The sequence below is a fragment of the Dendrobates tinctorius genome, unplaced genomic scaffold, assembly GCF_039654945.1.
Source record: "Dendrobates tinctorius isolate UK_male_01 unplaced genomic scaffold, ASM3965494v1 ptg000102l, whole genome shotgun sequence".
Classification (NCBI taxonomy): domain Eukaryota; kingdom Metazoa; phylum Chordata; class Amphibia; order Anura; family Dendrobatidae; genus Dendrobates; species Dendrobates tinctorius.
The window spans coordinates 38,791,724-38,809,900 of record NW_027361770.1 but is presented as its reverse complement, the minus strand read 5'-3'; positions in this window follow the sequence as shown (position 1 = coordinate 38,809,900).

Here is an 18,177-nt window from a genome sequence, read left to right as displayed (position 1 = left end):
ATGCTCCGTGCAATATTGCAGACCTCACTCCACTCTGATGCCCTCTAGTGGAGTTTGCATATACTTGCAGAGCAGCAGCCTGACAGCACCTTGATAGTAGGAAAAACAGTTTATAAAGTGCTCTCACAAGTAATCAAAGAGGTTACCTATTACTGGCAACCCCTTTGTAATAGCTCCACTCTGAAACAGAAAATAAAAAATCATATACTTACTTCCGAGATCGGTGTTGCTCTTTAGATGTTCCTGCAGAGCGTTACGATGGTCACATGATATAAAGTCAAGTGGCCGCTGAAGCCAATCCGTGGCCACTGATTAGCTGCAGTGGTCACATGGCATTGTTTATGTAACATGACCATCGAGAGAACTAGCGTAGAAGAGGATGAATGGCACCAGTCCAGTAGTATGTTTCTTTATTTTGTTCTGCATAGTGGAGATATTAAGAAGGGGTTGTCTGGTAGTAGATAACTCTGTTCTGAGACAACTGTGGGAGGAAGAAACTTCTGGTTCCCAACTGCAACCTACAAAGTGATGGTCCCCTGTTTCTTAGATGCCACAATCCACTCAGAGAATCTGGCTTTGGCAAGTAGACTAACTTCCCATGGCAGCAGCCAACAACAGAGAAGGCTTGACTTGGCCCACTTTTTTACGGAAGATGGATCTGGAAGGTTCCATTACATCATTGGAGTCATTCTACCATCAGCTGGGGCACGTTTCTAGTGGTCCCCCAGGGGTGCAGTGGGTATTTAATTTAAGCCACTGCAGAGTTAAGTTGGTTTGATCCTTACTTTCTTTGTTCACTAAGAGTGATTACAATAGATGTACTGTTCCATGGGAAATGTTGATAGTTGATACCTAATAAATAACGGAAAATTGCTATAATTATAGGCACATGTACACTGTGAACATGAATGGGGAGAAAGTTTGGGATTTTTAATAAATGTGTTAAGCTTCATATTAGACTGTGCTCCTTTCTCGCTATAATTGGGTCGACAAGTGAAATTCACAGCCTGCTGTTGTTTTCAGCCATGATTTATTGTCTCCATTTACCCATTTATTGTTCTGTTTCTCCTGGTCATTCAGACTTTTTAGAATTTATCTCCTTTTTAAGACTTTTAATTTAGTTAGATCTTTTCCATCTTTATGGCGTCACATTCATATATATTGCTTGTCCTCACTTCAGTGCTGCCCTCAGACCTCCTCATTCTCAGCAACAGCATGGGGTCTGCACAACATGAAGGCAGCCACTGCTGCTGATGCGTTAACTGCAGTCTATAAACTGAAAAGTGGGGGAGGTGAAATTACTCTGGCAGATATGTTACCGAGACAAGAGGAGGTCAAGGGAAATATCCATAGAGGGGAAAGGTACAATCTTTCCATTTTTACAGCCAACATAATTATACCCAGCCTAAGTACTGTATAAATAGTGAAATGTCTGCAGTCAAGTAATAGAAAGGCTAAAATAGCATTCATCTAGGAAATCCATTTATATTTGTCATAGGTCATCTATTACATCGTTTATAAACCATATGGTCTTTGATTTTACCAACGTGACCATCTATGTACTGTACACATACAGAATATTTTCACATAAAATGACAAAATTGCTGTTATTTTTTTGTATGTCAACCAGACAATTTCTTACATAGTTATAAGAAGGTAAAGTGGGAGGGTGGCTTTAGGAGACACTTGCTTTTTCTGCAGTGGCTACAGTTTATCTGCTAAACCTTTCATGCTGGGGAGTTGAGCTGGGCTGGTAGTTACAGTTCATATGGTGAGGACCTGTACCCTGGGGAAGAACTTGTGAGTGGTCGTTACAGTGGTGCCTGTATTATGGGGCATGCATATCAAGTGCCATGTCTGTGTAACAAGGGCGACCAGAAGAGGGTAGTCAGAGCCGGGTTCTTAAAGGCACAGTACATGAATAGAGTCCACTGAGCCAACTGTCAGCGAGCACTCCCCTGGTCCCTTGCACATATATTTGGGACCAACACAATGTTCCCCACGACGTACATTGTTCTTGCTCCAGCCACAGCAGCCCGGGCAAAACAGAGCCAGAAGAGGCAACCGTATTCCAACAGGGGAAAAAACAACGTTTCTTTAATAAACAATGGAAAAGTAGAAAAAAGGCACAAGTACAATACTGGTTTCCCTGTCACACTCTCCAGCCGCACCCACAGCAGCTGAATCAGCCAAATTTCAGGGGAATTCCAAGCAATGGCGGATCTTAATAGGGGCGGATGGGGCGGTCGCCCCGGGCCCAAGGTTTTTTGGGGGCCCAGGGGCAGGGGCAGGGGCAGGGGCGGGCTGGGCCGGGTGGCAGAGAGGCAAATGCCCCCCGGACCGCTCCCCCAGCACCTGTACAGGGCCGGCCGTGCCCTGTGCTGTGACGCCGCCGGCAGCAGACAGCCGCCCGCGTCACATTCTATGAGGGGCCGGGAGCTGTGCACGGCCGTCACCTTGACGGCTGCTCAGCTCCGGCTGTACTTCCGGGTCAGATGTCGGGCGTGCGCGATGACGTCATCGTGCACGCGCCGACATGTCCCGGAGGATGCTGAAAGCAGAGGCGCTGCTGGGGAGCGAGCCGGCTGTGAGGTAAGTATGGGGAACTTTTTTTATTTTTTTTTATTTATAAAATGAATTAAATGGGGGAGGGGGTGAGTGGGGGCTGTACACAATGAAGGGGGGGTGACTGGGGCCTGTATATGATGAAGGGGGGGTGACTGGGGCCTGTATATGATGAAGGGGGGGTGACTGGGGGCTGTATATGATGAAGGGGGGTGACTGGGGGCTGTATATGATGAAGGGGGGTGACTGGGGGCTGTATATGATGAAGGGGGGTGACTGGGGGCTGTATATGATGAAGGGGGGTGACTGGGGGCTGTACATGATGAAGGGGGGTGACTGGGGGCTGTATATGATGAAGGGGGGGTGACTGGGGGCTGTATATGATGAAGGGGGGTGACTGGGGGCTGTATATGATGAAGGGGGGGTGACTGGGGTTGTACAGGATGAAGGGGGTGAGTGGGGGCTTCACATGATGAAGGGGGGATGAGTGGGGGCTTCACATGATGAAGGGGGGTGAGTGGGGCTGCACATGATGAAGGGGGGGTGAGTGGGGCTGCATATGATGAAGGGGGGGTGAGTGGGGCTGCACATGATGAAGTGGGGGATAAGTGGGGCTGCACATGATGAAGTGGGGGATAAGTGGGACTGCACATGATGAATTAAGGGGTAAGTGGGACTGCACATGATGAATTAAGGGGTAAGTGGGACTGCACATGATGAATTGGGGGTAAGGGGAACTGCACATGATGAATTAAGGGGTAAGTGGGACTGAACATGATGAATTGGGGGTAAGAGGGACTGCACATGATGAATTGGGGGTAAGGGGGACTGCACATGATGAATTGGGGTAAGGGGGACTGCACATGATGAATTGGGGGTAAGGGGGACTGCACATGATGTGAGGGTAAAATTAACTGCACATGATGATGGGGGAGTGGGGCTGCACATGAAGTTGGGGGGGAAGGGGACTGCACATGATAAAATGGAAGGGGGGATAAGGGGCTGCAAATGATGAAGCGGCACTGCAGATGAAGTGAGTGGGTGATAGGGGACTGCAATGGATGAAGTAAGGGGACTTCAAATTAAAGTGGGGACATTAAAGTGGATCCCCTATGGCCAGGATCACGTTGGGCGATTTTGTGCGTATTGGCCGTAGGCCTACAGCTTATGTGCAACGTCTTTTTAGGCCATGTCCACACGTGGTGGAATGGTGGCGGGTTTTCCGTATGGACCCGCAGCAAACCAAGTGCTGCGGTCCGTACGGCTGTCAATTCCCGCACGGGGACCGCAGCGCTCAGGTGGGAAGGGGGGTATAGGGGCCCAGGTTTTATGAACAGCCCCGGGCCCATAGTCCACTTAATCCGCCACTGATTCCAAGATTAACCCTACAGAAGTGGGGGGCCCTTTGTGAATCCTGAGGCCATATTGCAGTCTTTTGCCTTCCTTATTCCATAGTCCTTTGGAATCCAGGGCAACAGTTCCCTCCTGTCCTGGAGGCCTGGCAGTGCCCTGTGTCCATGTACGTCTGCCCTGTCTGATGTCTCAGGCAGTTCTGGAGGGAAGCAGCAGTTTCCTGTGGCCTTACTGCTGCTGGCCCAATCCTCAAGTTAGAGGGAATCAGTCACCCCATTTTCAGCCTATAAGCTGCGGCCACCAGAATCAGGGGCTTATCTACAGCATTCTGTAATGCTGTAGATAAGCCCGCGATCTAACCTGAAAGATAAGAAAAGCAAGTTAGGGCCCCGTCACACATAGCGATGCACCAGCGATCCCAACAATGATATGACCTTGTCAGTATCGCTGGTGTGTCGCTACATGATCGCTGGTGAGCTGCCAAATAGGCAGCCTCACCAGCGATCAGCACCAGCGACTCGGGGATAACAAGCGATGCACGTCGCTTAGTTACCCACTGTGTACCTTAGTTACCAGCGCGCTGGTGCAGGGAGCTGGTAACCAAGGTACACATCGGGTTTCTAAGCGGCGCGCGGAACTTAGAAACCCAATGTGTACCTTGTGTACCTTGCTTACCAGCTCCCTGCACTAGCGCGCTGGTAACTAATGTATACATCGGGTTTCTAAGAGCTGCGCGCGCGCCGCTTAGAAACCCTGTGTTTACCTTAGTTACCAGCACCAGATCGCTGATCTCTGGACTCCCACCTGTCACACGCAGCGATGCGTGCTGGCCAGCAGGAGACCAGCGACCAAAAAAATGTCCAGAGCTTTAAAGAACGATCAGCGATGCCCGGCAGGGGGGCCAGTCGCTGATAGATGTCACACACAGCGATCTCGCTGGTGAGATCGCTTTTGCATCACAAAACTTGTGACTCAGCAGCGATCTCGCTAGTGAGATCACTATGTGTGACGGGGGCTTTAGATTATACTCACCCGGGGGTCCGGTCCGGTGCAGTGAGTGTCGCGGTCCGGCACCTCCCATCTTCTAGAGAAGATATCCTCCTCCTTACTTCTGCCACGGGTCCTGCGCAGGCATACTTTCTCTGCCCTGTTGAGGGCAGAGTAAAGTACTGCAGTGAGCAGGCGCCGGGAAAGGTCAGAGGGAGAGGTCTGGCGCCTGCTCACTGCAGTACTTTACTCTGCCCTCAACAGGGCAGATAAAGTACGCCTGCTCAGGAGCCGCGGTAAAAGTAAGAAGGAGGATGTCATCTCTAGAAGATGGGAGGCGCCGGACCGGTCCGCGACACCCATCGGACCGGACTGGATCCCCGGGTGAGTATAATCTAAATAGTTTTTCTTATCTTTCAGGTTACATTGGGGGCTTATCTACAGCATTACAGAATGCTGTAGATAAGCCCCTGATGGCTGTGGCCACAGCTTATAGGCCGAAAATGGGATGACAGATTCCATTTAGCTGTTTCTGTCCCTACCTCTATTAGGTACATTACAGACATGGCAGACACAGCACATTAAAGGGAAACACCATAGCAACTTACAATACATTGATAAAGAAAGACTTATATTACTTAGAGTACACGGGGGGTCATTTGAAAGGAGGAGAGGGTACAACTGAGTAGACCTGTCACCTCCTTACATCTGTATAAAGAGGGCTCTGGAATAGGGCCAATATGTTTATTCTGTTTTTCAAAGTTCAGTGCTGTTGTGTGGTCTGCTTCATGGACTGTTCAAGCTAGCAATAGAACTTAAACAATTAGTTTTAAAGCGTTATTCTTATAATCATAAATGGTTAAAATTGCAATGTGCTTGTAAAAACAAGCAACCTTGCATTTTTTTTAAATAATACTTTCAACAAGGCAGTGATTTTCACTTTTTTTTGTTTACTGCTCAATGCCTAGTTTACTGGCCTGCATTGCAGTTAACCAGTGGTAGTTGGTTTCCTAGGCTAGTGGCATGGTGCTTACAAGCTCTTTCTAATAGAGCTTTTAAGTGCTGTTCTGAAGATGGCTGGATCTTGAAAGCCTCAGTGTTTCTATGTTTCTTCGATACTGCAGAGACAAAGCTTCCTATACTTGCAGCAATGGAGAGAACATAGTTAAGGCCAGTCATGCGAAGATGCTGTTGGTCCAAACTGTCAATCGAGTAGGAGCACACTGCCCTCCCTCTGGCAAACAGAAAATCAGCAGTCGGAGGGGCGGTCCTTTCCTGAAGATCAATAGTCAAACAATCCCTTTAAATATAAACTCAAGAGTTTTAAAGAGAAACAAATAAATAAAATACTGGAAGCAACATTAAATATGCAAAATATACTAAAATTAAAAAGTAACAGCAAGTTTATTCTTAGAGGGAATCTGTCACTTCATTTTTGGCTTATCAGATAAAAATATTGTATTGAGTGTTTTCTATACATTTCCCACCTAGCTATGAATTCCCCTGACTCCCCATATATCACCCAAAAATACCTTTTTCTTTCACCCGCGCTGTATGTAAATTAGTTGGGTCTGGTCCGATAGGCGGTGTTTTTCCCTTCTCTCCACCCCTCCTTGGCCGCTGTATGCAATATTTCAGGTAATTTCCGTAGTTTTCATCCATATTTTGCGCGTGCGCATTGCAATCTCTGCTCGCGCGTGCGCAGTATGCTTTGCCCAACTGCGGGCAAAGCCAAAAAGCATTAGTGCGCATGTGCCATGAACTATGTCCCAGATGTATTTTGCTGCCATTTCTGTGCTCCAGGACATAGTTCACCGGCGCATGCGCACTAATGCTTTTCAGCTTTGCCCGCAGTTGGGCAAAGCATACTGCGCACGCGCGAGTGGAGACTGCAATGCGAGAACTACGGAAATTACTTGAAATATTGCGCACAGTGGCCAAGGAGGGGTGGAGGGAAGGAGCAATAACACTGCCCATTGGACCGGACCCAACTAATTTACATACAGCGCGGGTGAAAGAAAAAAGGTATTTTTGGGTGATACATGGGGAGTAAGGGGAATTCAAAACTAGGTGGGAAATGTATAGACAACACTCAATACAATTATATTTTTATCTGATAAGCCAAAAATGAGGTGACAGATTCCCTTTAATATCCATCCCATTTTATATTGCAATCCCCAAGTGCCATGAAAGAAAAACCATGTCATGCCTCATAAAAATTGACAACCCTATATATTTACAACCAAACTATTGGGGCCAGTAAGAAGATCTGGAGAAGAAGCACAAGCATAAATGGACCTGAACTCACAAAATGTTTCCACTCATCAGTCCATCTCATAGTCTCAGTGGGGGGCAGAATACAATATTAACACACACATGCACACCTATGCATATGTTCCTTTTGTACATGTCTGTATTTGAGTAAATAGACATATACTACATAATTCATAATACTGTATATGCAATGCTTTATAGATTGCCAACACAAACATAGAAAACACCTATGGGCAATAAGTAAAAACAGAACAAACAAATCTTCCACTGACGTTGGGAGCTTGTTTTTTTCTGTTCTTGTGAAGAAGAGTTGTGTATTATTTTCCCATTGTAGAAGACATGCTATGCTTGGCATTTCTTTTTTGCTGACAAAGTATGTTGGTAATAGCCTTTGGAAAGATCATACTTCTCACTTAGTTAACAATTCAGATTTGCTTGCCAGCAAAAATTGTATTTATATAAACCAATAGAGTACATGTGTTTTTTTAGGTTTCCGAGTTTACTGCTTTCTCCTGATCTTACTTAGCAATGTCTGGAAAGAACTGTGCCACTATATTTTATAGCAAATATTAGATGATTATAGTTTTTCTAAACATGTGGCAGAGCATGAAGGATGTACAGCTCCCTACTACAGAGCTACAAAGCAAGTTGTGAAGGTGTATAGGCTCCGGCGTGTGCCATACATATGAAGATTGTTCTTCACTAGAAAGAAAGCAACTGGAAGTTGAGTCTGGAATTAAACGTTTGCACTTTATTAATTTTCTCACCACTAGTCTCTCCTTTACTGTATCATACTTTATTAATCAGTAGTATTGCTAATATCAAAGATCCGCGCTCCAGCACCCAGCTCCTTGTCTAGTGCCCTGAATCTCCATCAACCATCACATTGAACTGTGTCAGTGGCAACATGTCAACTATACAGTTCAATCCTGTGGTAGAATAAGGAGCCGCCAGCTCACTGCTCTATCACTTCTCCTCTGGTAGGCCAACGCCTGCTGTAAGGGTGCAGCTTACAAAACGTTATAGTCCCTGCAATTATGACTCTGCACATACTCTCCATGTATATATGTCAGAATAGGAGATGAAAGCAGTGGTGGATGAGCATTCACGATTACGTGAAAATAAACATTATTTTTTACTAGCTGAAGAGCCCGGCGCTGCCCGGGCATAGTAACTAACTACGGTTAGTTATAACAAATTATAATGATTATATCTACAGCATATATATATATAAAGCTGAGTGTAGAGCCCCGCCCCTTCCGCATAGCCACATTCACTATCATCCCGTCAGCCAGAGCTACCGGACTACTACCCCTAATATCCCAAATCATCCCATCAGCCAGAGCTACCTGACTACTACCCATAATATCTCACATCGTCCCATCAGCCAGAGCCACCAGACTACTACCACTAATATCCCACATCATCCCGTCAGCCAGAGCTACCGGACTACTACCACTAATATCCCACATCATCCCGTCAGCCAGAGCTACCGGACTACTACCCATAATATCCTACATTATCCTACCAGCCAGAGCCACTGGACTACTACCCCTAATATTCCACATCATCCCGTCAGCCAGAGCCACCGGACTACTACCTCTAATATCCCACATCATTCCGTCAGCCTGGGGTCAGAACCAGAGCGCTGAGTGGAACGGTCCTAACTTCCATACTGGGGATCCCTTTAAGAAAGGCTTGGCATCAGAACAATAGCGCTGAGTGGATTTGCCCTGACTTCCATACCGGGGATCCCTTTAAGAGAGGCCTGGTGTCAGTACCAAAGCGTAGAGTGGATTTTCCCTCACTTCTGTACTGAGGATCCCTTTAAGAGGGGACTTGGGTCAGAACCAGAGCGCTGAGTGGATTTCCCCTCACTTCCATACCGGGGATCCCTTTAAGATATGAATGCAAGACCCACGATTAAAAATATCAATGCCACAATAATAGCAATATAAATAGCAGGTAAACTCCTAAAGCAATAATTGAACACAACAAAGAAAAAAAGGAGTACTAAACCTCAGTTCAATAAAAATATAGTATTTTTATTAAATCAATCATTAAAAATCTCTATATAAAAATTATATCATGTAAACAAATTGTAGAAGGACATAGACAGATATAAATCTGAGGCTACAGCATAATATGTATATGGACTTGGTAGAAGGACCTCTCCACTTATATTTACAAACCATCACTTATATTTATTAATTTAATTTCCCATGATATACGGTTGTGGCCAAAAGTATTGACACCCCTGCAATTCTGTCAGATAATACTCAGTTTCTTCCTGAAAATGATTGCAAACACAAATTCTTTGGTATTATTATCTTCATTTAATTTGTCTTAAATGAAAAAACACAAAAGAGAATGAAGCAGAAAGCAAAACATTGATCATTTCACACAAAACTCCAAAAAAGGGCCTGACAAAAGGACACAACCTTTAGCCAAAATAACTGCGACCAACCGCTTCCGGTAACCATTAATGAGTTTCTTACAATGCTCTGCTGGAATTTTAGACCATTCTTCTTTGGCAAACTGCTCCAGGTCCCTGATATTTGAAGGGTGCCTTCTCCACACTGCCATTTTTAGATCTCTCCACAGGTGTTCTATGGGATTCAGGTCTGGACTCATTGCTGGCCACCTTAGAAGTCTCCAGTGCTTTCTCTCAAACCATTTTCTAGTGCTTTTTGAAGTGTGTTTTGGGACATTGACCTGCTGGAAGACCCATGACCTCTGAGGGAGACCCAGCTTTCTCACACTGGGCCCTACATTATGCTGCAAAATTTGCTGGTAGTCTTCAGACTTCATAATGCCATGTACACGGTCAAGCAGTCCAGTGCCAGAGGCAGCAAAGCAACCCCAAAACATCAGGGAACCTCCGCCATGTTTGACTGTTAGGACCGTGTTCTTTTCTTTGAATGCCTCTTTTTTTTTCTCCTATAAACTCTGTTGATGCCTTTGCCCAAAAAGCTCTACTTTTGTCTCATCTGACCAGAGAACATTCTTCCAAAACGTTTTAGGCTTTTTCAGGTAAGTTTTGCCTCGCTTTTTTATGTCTCGGGGTAAAAAAGTGGGGTCTTCCTGGATCTCCTACCCTACAGTCCCTTTTCATTCAGACGCCGACGGATAGTACGGGTTGACACTGTTGTACCCTCGGACTGCAGGGCAGCTTGAACTTGTTTGGATGTTAGTCGAGGTTCTTTATCCAACATCCGCACAATCTTGCGTTGAAATCTCTTGTCAGTTTTTCTTTTCCGTCCACATCTAGGGAGGTTAGCCACAGTGCCATGGGCTTTAAACTTCTTGATGACACTGCGCACGGTAGACACAGGAACATTCAGGTCTTTGGAGATGGACTTGTAGCCTTGAGATTGCTCATGCTTCCTCACAATTTGGTTTCTCAAGTCCTCAGACAGTTCTTTGGTCTTCTTTCTTTTCTCCATGCTCAATGTGGTACACACAAGGACACAGGACAGAGGTTGAGTCAACTTTAATCCATGTCAGCTGGCTGCAAGTGTGATTTAGTTATTGCCAACACCTGTTAGGTGCCACAGGTAAGTTACAGGTGCTGTTAATTACACAAATTAGAGAAGCATCACATGATTTTTTGAACAGTGCCAATACTTTTGTCCACCCTCTTTTTTATGTTTGGTGTGGAATTATATCCAATTTGGCTTTAGGACAATTCTTTTTGTGTTTTTTTCATTTAAGACAAATTAAATGAAGATAATAATACCAAAGAATTTGTGTTTGCAATCATTTTCAGGAAGAAACTGAATATTATCTGACAGAATTGCAGGGGTGTCAATACTTTTGGCCACAACTGTATGTGTATATATATATATATATAATTATAACACCAGATGTACTCTCAAATATATCATATCTTGCACCGTTAGTGTAACAACCAGAGTATACAGCATATAAAAATGTCCATATATTAAAGCTAGGAAATAAATAAATAAAAAAGTAAAAGGGGTCATACCGCAATAAGTCTGCTGTGCCGTCAGAAAATGCCACAGCCCCAACGCGCGTTTCGCGTGGGCTTCCTCAGGGGGCTGTAATACCATTTGTGTGTATGTTCCCATATATATATATGTCCCCCGCAGCTGATCTTATCGCGACCATAATGAGCGGTGCATGTTCAAACAGCGCGCGCCCCCTATTTGACATCACATCCGACCTCCATTGTGACGTGTGGAGGAAGACGCCGCCACCATGGCAACCCTCCACAACACTGTTTATGTCCTTCTACAATTTGTTTACATGATATAATTTTTATATAGAGATTTTTAATGACTGATTTAATAAAAATACTATATTTTTATTGAACTGAGGTTTAGTACTCCTTTTTTTCTTTGGTGTTTTCAATCCCTTTAAGATAGCCTGGGATCAGAACCAGAGTGCTGAGTGGATTTGCCCTGACTTGCATACCAATGATTCCTTTAGTAGAACCCTGGGGTCAGAATCAGAGTGCTGAGGGATTTGCCCTAACTTCCATACAGAAGATCCCTTTAAGAGGGGCCTGGGGTCAGTACCAAAGCGCAGAGTGGATTTGCCCTAAATTCCATACCACTGATCCCTTTAAGAGACCCTGGGCTCAGAACCACAGAGCTGAGTGGAACTGTCCTAACTTCCATACCGGGGATCCCTTTAAGGCTAGTTTCACACTAGCGTTAATTCCACGCAGCGCATGGCGTCTCTCAGCCCCGCCCCCTGCCAGCTCCCTACCCGCCCCATCCGGTCATCGCCGCCTACTATCGCACATGGACGCATGCGATCTGTGCACCCTATCTTCAGCATAGGGTGTGCAGATCGTGCGCTGGCCGTGCGCTAGTAGGATTTTGGCATGCGCTGCACACTTTTGAAGATGCGCCCGTGTGCGCCAAATGCAGCATGTTGCATTTCGGCGCGCTCGGCGCACCTTCAAAAGTGCACAGCGCACGCCAAAATCCTACTAGCGCACAGCCAGCACACGATCTGCACACCCTATGCTAAAGATAGGGTGCGCAGATCGCATGCGTCCATGTGCGATAGTAGGCGGCGATGACCGGATGGGGCGGGCAGGGAGCAGGCAGGGGGCGGGGCTTAGTGGCGCCATGCGCTGTGTGGAGTAAACACTAGTGTGAAACTAGCCTAAGAGAGGCCTGCGGTCAAAACCAAAGCGCTGGATGGATTTGCTCTGACTTCCATACCAATGATCCCTTTATGAGGAAAGATGTGCCTACGGGATGGAGGATGTGTGATGGGTACATGGGCACGGGAGGGGGGATTCATTTCTGTCATGTGCTCTCTGCTCCTTTCAGGGGGCAGACAGTGGCTGGGAGCTTATGTTCCCAGGGATGCTAGATTTCTCCCACCATGTCGGTGTCTGTTGAGGTGTTGTCAGGTGGGAAAACTGTTGGTCAGAGCAACCAATCACAGCTCAGCTTCTTTTAACCAGCTCTGGTGACATGAGAGATGCTTAGTGATTGGTTGCAAGGAAAACTGTTGCTTATAGCAACTAATCACAGCTCAGCTTCTTTTGAACAGCTCTGGTGAAATGAAAGATGCTTCGTGATTGGTTGGTGATACACACACACACACACACATTCATTTTTATATATAGAGATATTATGGGGCTATAGGGTCATTATACTGTGTGGGGGAGGGCAATAGGGGCATCATACTGTACGTAGGGTACTTCAGATTACATAGTTTGCACAAATAGGCCATTTGTATTTTTGATAATTAATCCTATTATTGAAACACTACAGTGCTGCTGGTCAATCCAAAAGAATAATAAATCTGAAACTTGAATACTAAAGAAAGTAAAACTGAGGTTTTATCACTCTCAGGAGAATATCTACGTTTGCAGAATTATTGGGCAAGTATTATTATAGTGCAGAATTATTATACAACTAAATGAATAAGATACATTTTCCCATGTCAAATGTTTTTTTTATCTGTTACGATGAGAATAATAAATAAACAAAAATGTACAAAAATACATTTTTGATATTTAAAAATATATACTGTATACAATTTGGAGTTGGAAGATATGCATAAAAATTATAATACTCACCTGGCTAATAATTGAGTACACAATGTATGTGGGGAGACTGTGGGTCATCATACTGTGTGGGGGACCGTGGCTGTATCATACTGTTTGAGGGAAGTCTGTGGGTCATCATATTGTATGGGCATGACATTGGGGGCATTATACTGTGTTTGGGCTGTGGGGGCCAGTGTACTGAGTGAGGAGGATTTAGGGGCATCATACTTTGTGGGGATTGTAGGGACAACATAATGTGTCTGGGGCAATGTGGGGTCATTATACAAAGTATGGGGGTATCATACTGTGCTTGGTGGGCTGTGGGTGTACCACAATTTGAAGGTAAATCATATTTTTACTATACTGTATATAATTGTACAATAATCATATAACGTCCTAATCATTATATAATGTACTATTTAATAGTGGGTTTTTTTGATTTAGTAACAGTTTGGTGGTGCAATTCAGTCATTATGTAATGGTCGTGTATGGTGGTATTTTTGGTAATATTAGTGTTTGAACAGTGTGTTTTGTTCTGTAACCATATGGTAATAATACTTATTCACTATGTAGTGGTAATTGTGGAGCTCTATTATTTGGGTCTTGCATGGTGGTGATATCAGTCTTTGTTTTATGTTATCGAGGTAATATTTAGTATTGGTTCAGCAGAAACAAGGGTTTATGATTATCATATATATATACAGCTCTGGCAAAAATTAAGATAGCACTGCAAAATTTTCAGTTGGTCTGATTTTTCTCTTTATAGGTATATTTTTGAGAAAAATGTAAATTGCTCTTTTATTCTATAAACTACTGACAACATGTCTTTGAATTTCCAAGCACTAAATTTTGTCTTTGTTTTTAGAAAATGATAAATGGTCAAAAGAACAAAAAAATGCAGTGCTTGCAGACCTCAAATAATGCTAAGAAAACAAGTTCATAATCATTTAGAAACAACAACACTAATGTTTTAACTCAGGAAGAGTTCTGAAATCAATATTTTGTGAATTAACCATGATTTTTAATCACAGCTTTCATGTGTCTTGGCATGCTTTCCACCAGTCTTTCACACTGCTTTTGGGTGACCTTATGCCACTCTTGGTACAAAAATTTAAGTAGTTCTTTGTTTGATGGCTTGTGACTATCCATCTTCCTCTTGATTACAATCCAGAGGTTTTCAATGGGGTTCAGGTCTAGAGATTGAGCTGGCCATGACAGGGATTTGATGTGGTGGTCCTTCATCCACACATTGATTGACCTAGCTGTGTGGCATGGCGCATTGTCCTGCTGGAAAAAAGCCTGAGCAGAAGGAATCAACTGTTTTTCCAGGATACCTTTGTAAGCGGCTTGATTCATGCGTCCTTTGCAAAGATTAACCTGCCCAATTCCAGCCTTGCTGAAGCATCCCCAGATCATCACCAATCTTCCACCAATTTTCAAAGTGGATGCAAGACACTGTGGCTTTTATGCCTCTCCAGGTCTCCGTCTAACCATTAGACGGCCAGGTATTGGGCAAAGCTGAAAATTAGACTAATCAGAGAAGATTACCTTACTCCAGTCCTCTATGGTCCAATACTTATGACCTTTGGCAAACTTCAGCTTGGCTCTCCTTTGCTTCTCATTGATGAAAGGCTTTTTTCTACCTTTACATGACTTGAGCCCTGCCTCTAGGAGCCTGTTACGAACTGTTCTTGCCATACACTTCACACCAACTGCCATTTGCCATTCCTTTTGTAGGTCACTTGATGTCATTCTGCGGTTGCTGAGTGACATTCGAATAAGATGACGGTCATCCCGCTCAGTGGAGAGTCGTTTTCGCCCTCTGCCGGTCTGTAGCTTTGTTGTCCCCAATGTCTGCTGCTTGACCTTGTTGTAATGGACCGCTGTCTTAGAAATTTTAAGGATGGAGGCAACATGACACTCACTGTATCCCTCTGCTAGTAAAGCCAGAATTGAGCCCTTCTTTTCCTCTCTCAAGACTTTTCTTTTCAACTCCTTCGGCATGGTTAAAAGCTATTTTTTCATTCTAATTACTTTTGGGATATTTCTAGCACTTGTTTTGCCATCCAACTTGTCCTATTGCAAGAGGATTGTGAACACCACAACAGGGTTTTTTATACTTTCCTTCATTAAATAAGATTTGGTTCAGGTGATCACCTAATCAGAAGCACATTAAAGGGAAGGTGCCATCCAAAAAATGTTTTCAGCAATTGAAAAAATGTAAAGAATTAATGTTTACATTTTCTTTAAAAATATTATCATTTGCTTTTAATTTTGCAAAATATGAAAAATAATTTTAAAAAGTTTGGCATTTCCACTTGTTAACACTAGGGGGATCAGCTACTGAAATTTGGCACAAAAACCTAGTGTACAACTAGCTCACATTACTGCCCTGCAGTAGTTATGGGCAGAATCTGCTGACATGGGTGTGATGTCACTCCTCTCCTCCCCTTCTGGGTGTTTGCTAAGTTAAAAGAGAGGATGACATCTAGGAACACAGTGAGCAGCCATTTTGATGGGGCCTGCAAAGTTACTGACTGTCTTTGCATGCAAAGTCTGGATCAGAACAGGCCATCAATCAGCAGAAATGTGTCCTGGATTTCTGTGAAGCAGACAGTCCATCCATGTGTATAAAACACAGCACTCTATGTACAATCCCTGGCAACGAACAGGGTGCCCCCCAAAGACCAGCGCACTGCACTCCTAAAATACTCTGTGCTGCTGTCACCCTGCTCCTTCCACCATACATCAGGCTCCTGTCACCTCGCTTTCACACATCGCCAGGACAGGATCTGAGGAGAGGAATGGGGTCTTTGGTCACTGAGCATGGCAGGCAGCAAGGATTCTGGGAGCAGGGTGACAGCAGCACAGAGTATTTCAGGAGAGCAGTGTGCTGGTCTATGGGGGGCACAGAGGGAGATATATGGAGAGGAGCAGGGTGACAGCACCGCAGAAATCCAGGAAACATTTCTGCTGATGGCCTGTTCTGATCCAGACTTTGCATGCAAAGACCACATTCCCCTCCTCAGATCCTGTCCTGGCGATGTGTGAAAGCGAGGCGATAGGCACAGTCTGGGGTGACGCTGGGAAGCTGGATGGGGGTGTAACAGGGTCTTCCAAGCTGGGGTACCTCTTTCAGTACCACCCCGTGTTTTGGGATGTCAGCTCTGCGTTGGCTGGAGTCTGAATGAAGGATGCTGGCTGGAATCCCTGGGTTACATGGACGCATATAAAAGATCACTGCTTCTCCATGTATTTCCAGTCTGACAACACTTTACTCACAAGGCACAGAATATATCACACAGATACAGCCAATAGACAGGCAAAAGGCCAGACATTCATTACAAAAGCAGCAGGTGGCCGGAGCCTGCGTATGTTTACTGTGGGAATTACAAAGGTGGGGGGAGGGCGGACACTGCTGATACATTAGGGACATGCATCTCACATGGAACCTACTATATATACATATAACTGCACAACATATTCTGGGTGCTGAGTGGTTCAGTAACAGGGGGGAAATGTAGCCATTCAGTAGCGATAAAAATGAGACCCCTCTCTTCAGCTGCCTCACCAGCCCTCCCCTGACTGCACCTAACTATTACCCCTGACCCGTGTGCAGGTGCTCAGTAAGAACCACCCTAGAATGGGTCCCCTTTTAGCAGATAATACTGCCATAGTGTTCTCACATAATGCCACCATATACTTCACACATAATACCGCCATATAGTTCATACACAATACCACCATGTAGTTCACACATAAATCCAGCAGGGTGACAGCAGCACAGAGTATCTGTGGAGCAGACAGTCCATCCATGTGTATAAAACACAGCACTCTATGTACAATCCCTGGCACCGAACAGGGTGCCCCCCATAGACCAGCACACTGCACTCCTAAAATACTCTATGCTGCTGTCACCCTGCTCCTTCCACCATACATCAGGCTCCTGTCGCCCCGCTTTCACACATCGCCAGGACAGGATCTGAGGAGAGGAATGGGGTCTTTGGTCACTGAGCATGGCAGGCAGCAAGGATTCTGGGAGCAGGGTGACAGCAGCACAGAGTATTTCAGGAGAGCCATGTGCTGGTCTATGGGGGGCACAGAGGAAGATATATGGGGAGGAGCAGGGTGACAGCACCACAGAATTCCAGGAAACATTTCTGATGATGGCCTGTTCTGATCCAGACTTTGCATGCAAAGACCCCATTCCCCTCCTCAGATCCTGTCCTGGCAATGTGTGAAAGCGAGGTGATAGGTACAGTCTGGGGTGACGCTGGGAAGCAGGATGGGGGGAAATGTAGCCATTCAGTAGCGATAAAAATGAGATCCCTCTCTTCAGCTGCCTCACCAGCCCTCCCCTGACTGCACCTAACTATTACCCCTGACCCGTGTACATGTGCTCAGTCAGAACCACCCTAGAATGGGTCCCCTTTTAGCAGATAATACTGCCATAGTGTTCTCACATAATACCACCATATACTTCACACATAATACCGCCATATAGTTCATACACAATACCACCATCTAGTTCACACATAAATCCAGCAGGGTGACAGCAGCACAGAATATTTCAGGAGAGCAGTATCACACTGGATAGGATTAGATACACGGCTCAGCAGTCAGTATCACACAGGATAGGATTAGATACACGGATCAGCAGACTGTATCACACAGGATAGGATTAGATACACGGCCCAGCAGTCAGTATCACACAGGATAGGATTAGATACACATCTCAGCAGTCAGTATCACACAGGAGAGGATTAGATACACGGCTCAGCTGTCAGTATCACACAGGATAGGATTAGTGTAACGGGGTCTACCAAGCTGGGGTACCTCTTTCAGTACCACCCCGTGTTTTCGGAGGTTTGCTCCGAGGTGGCTGGAGTCTGAATGAATGACGCTGGCTGGAATCCCTGGGTTACATGGACGCATATAAAAGATCACTGCTTCTCCATGTA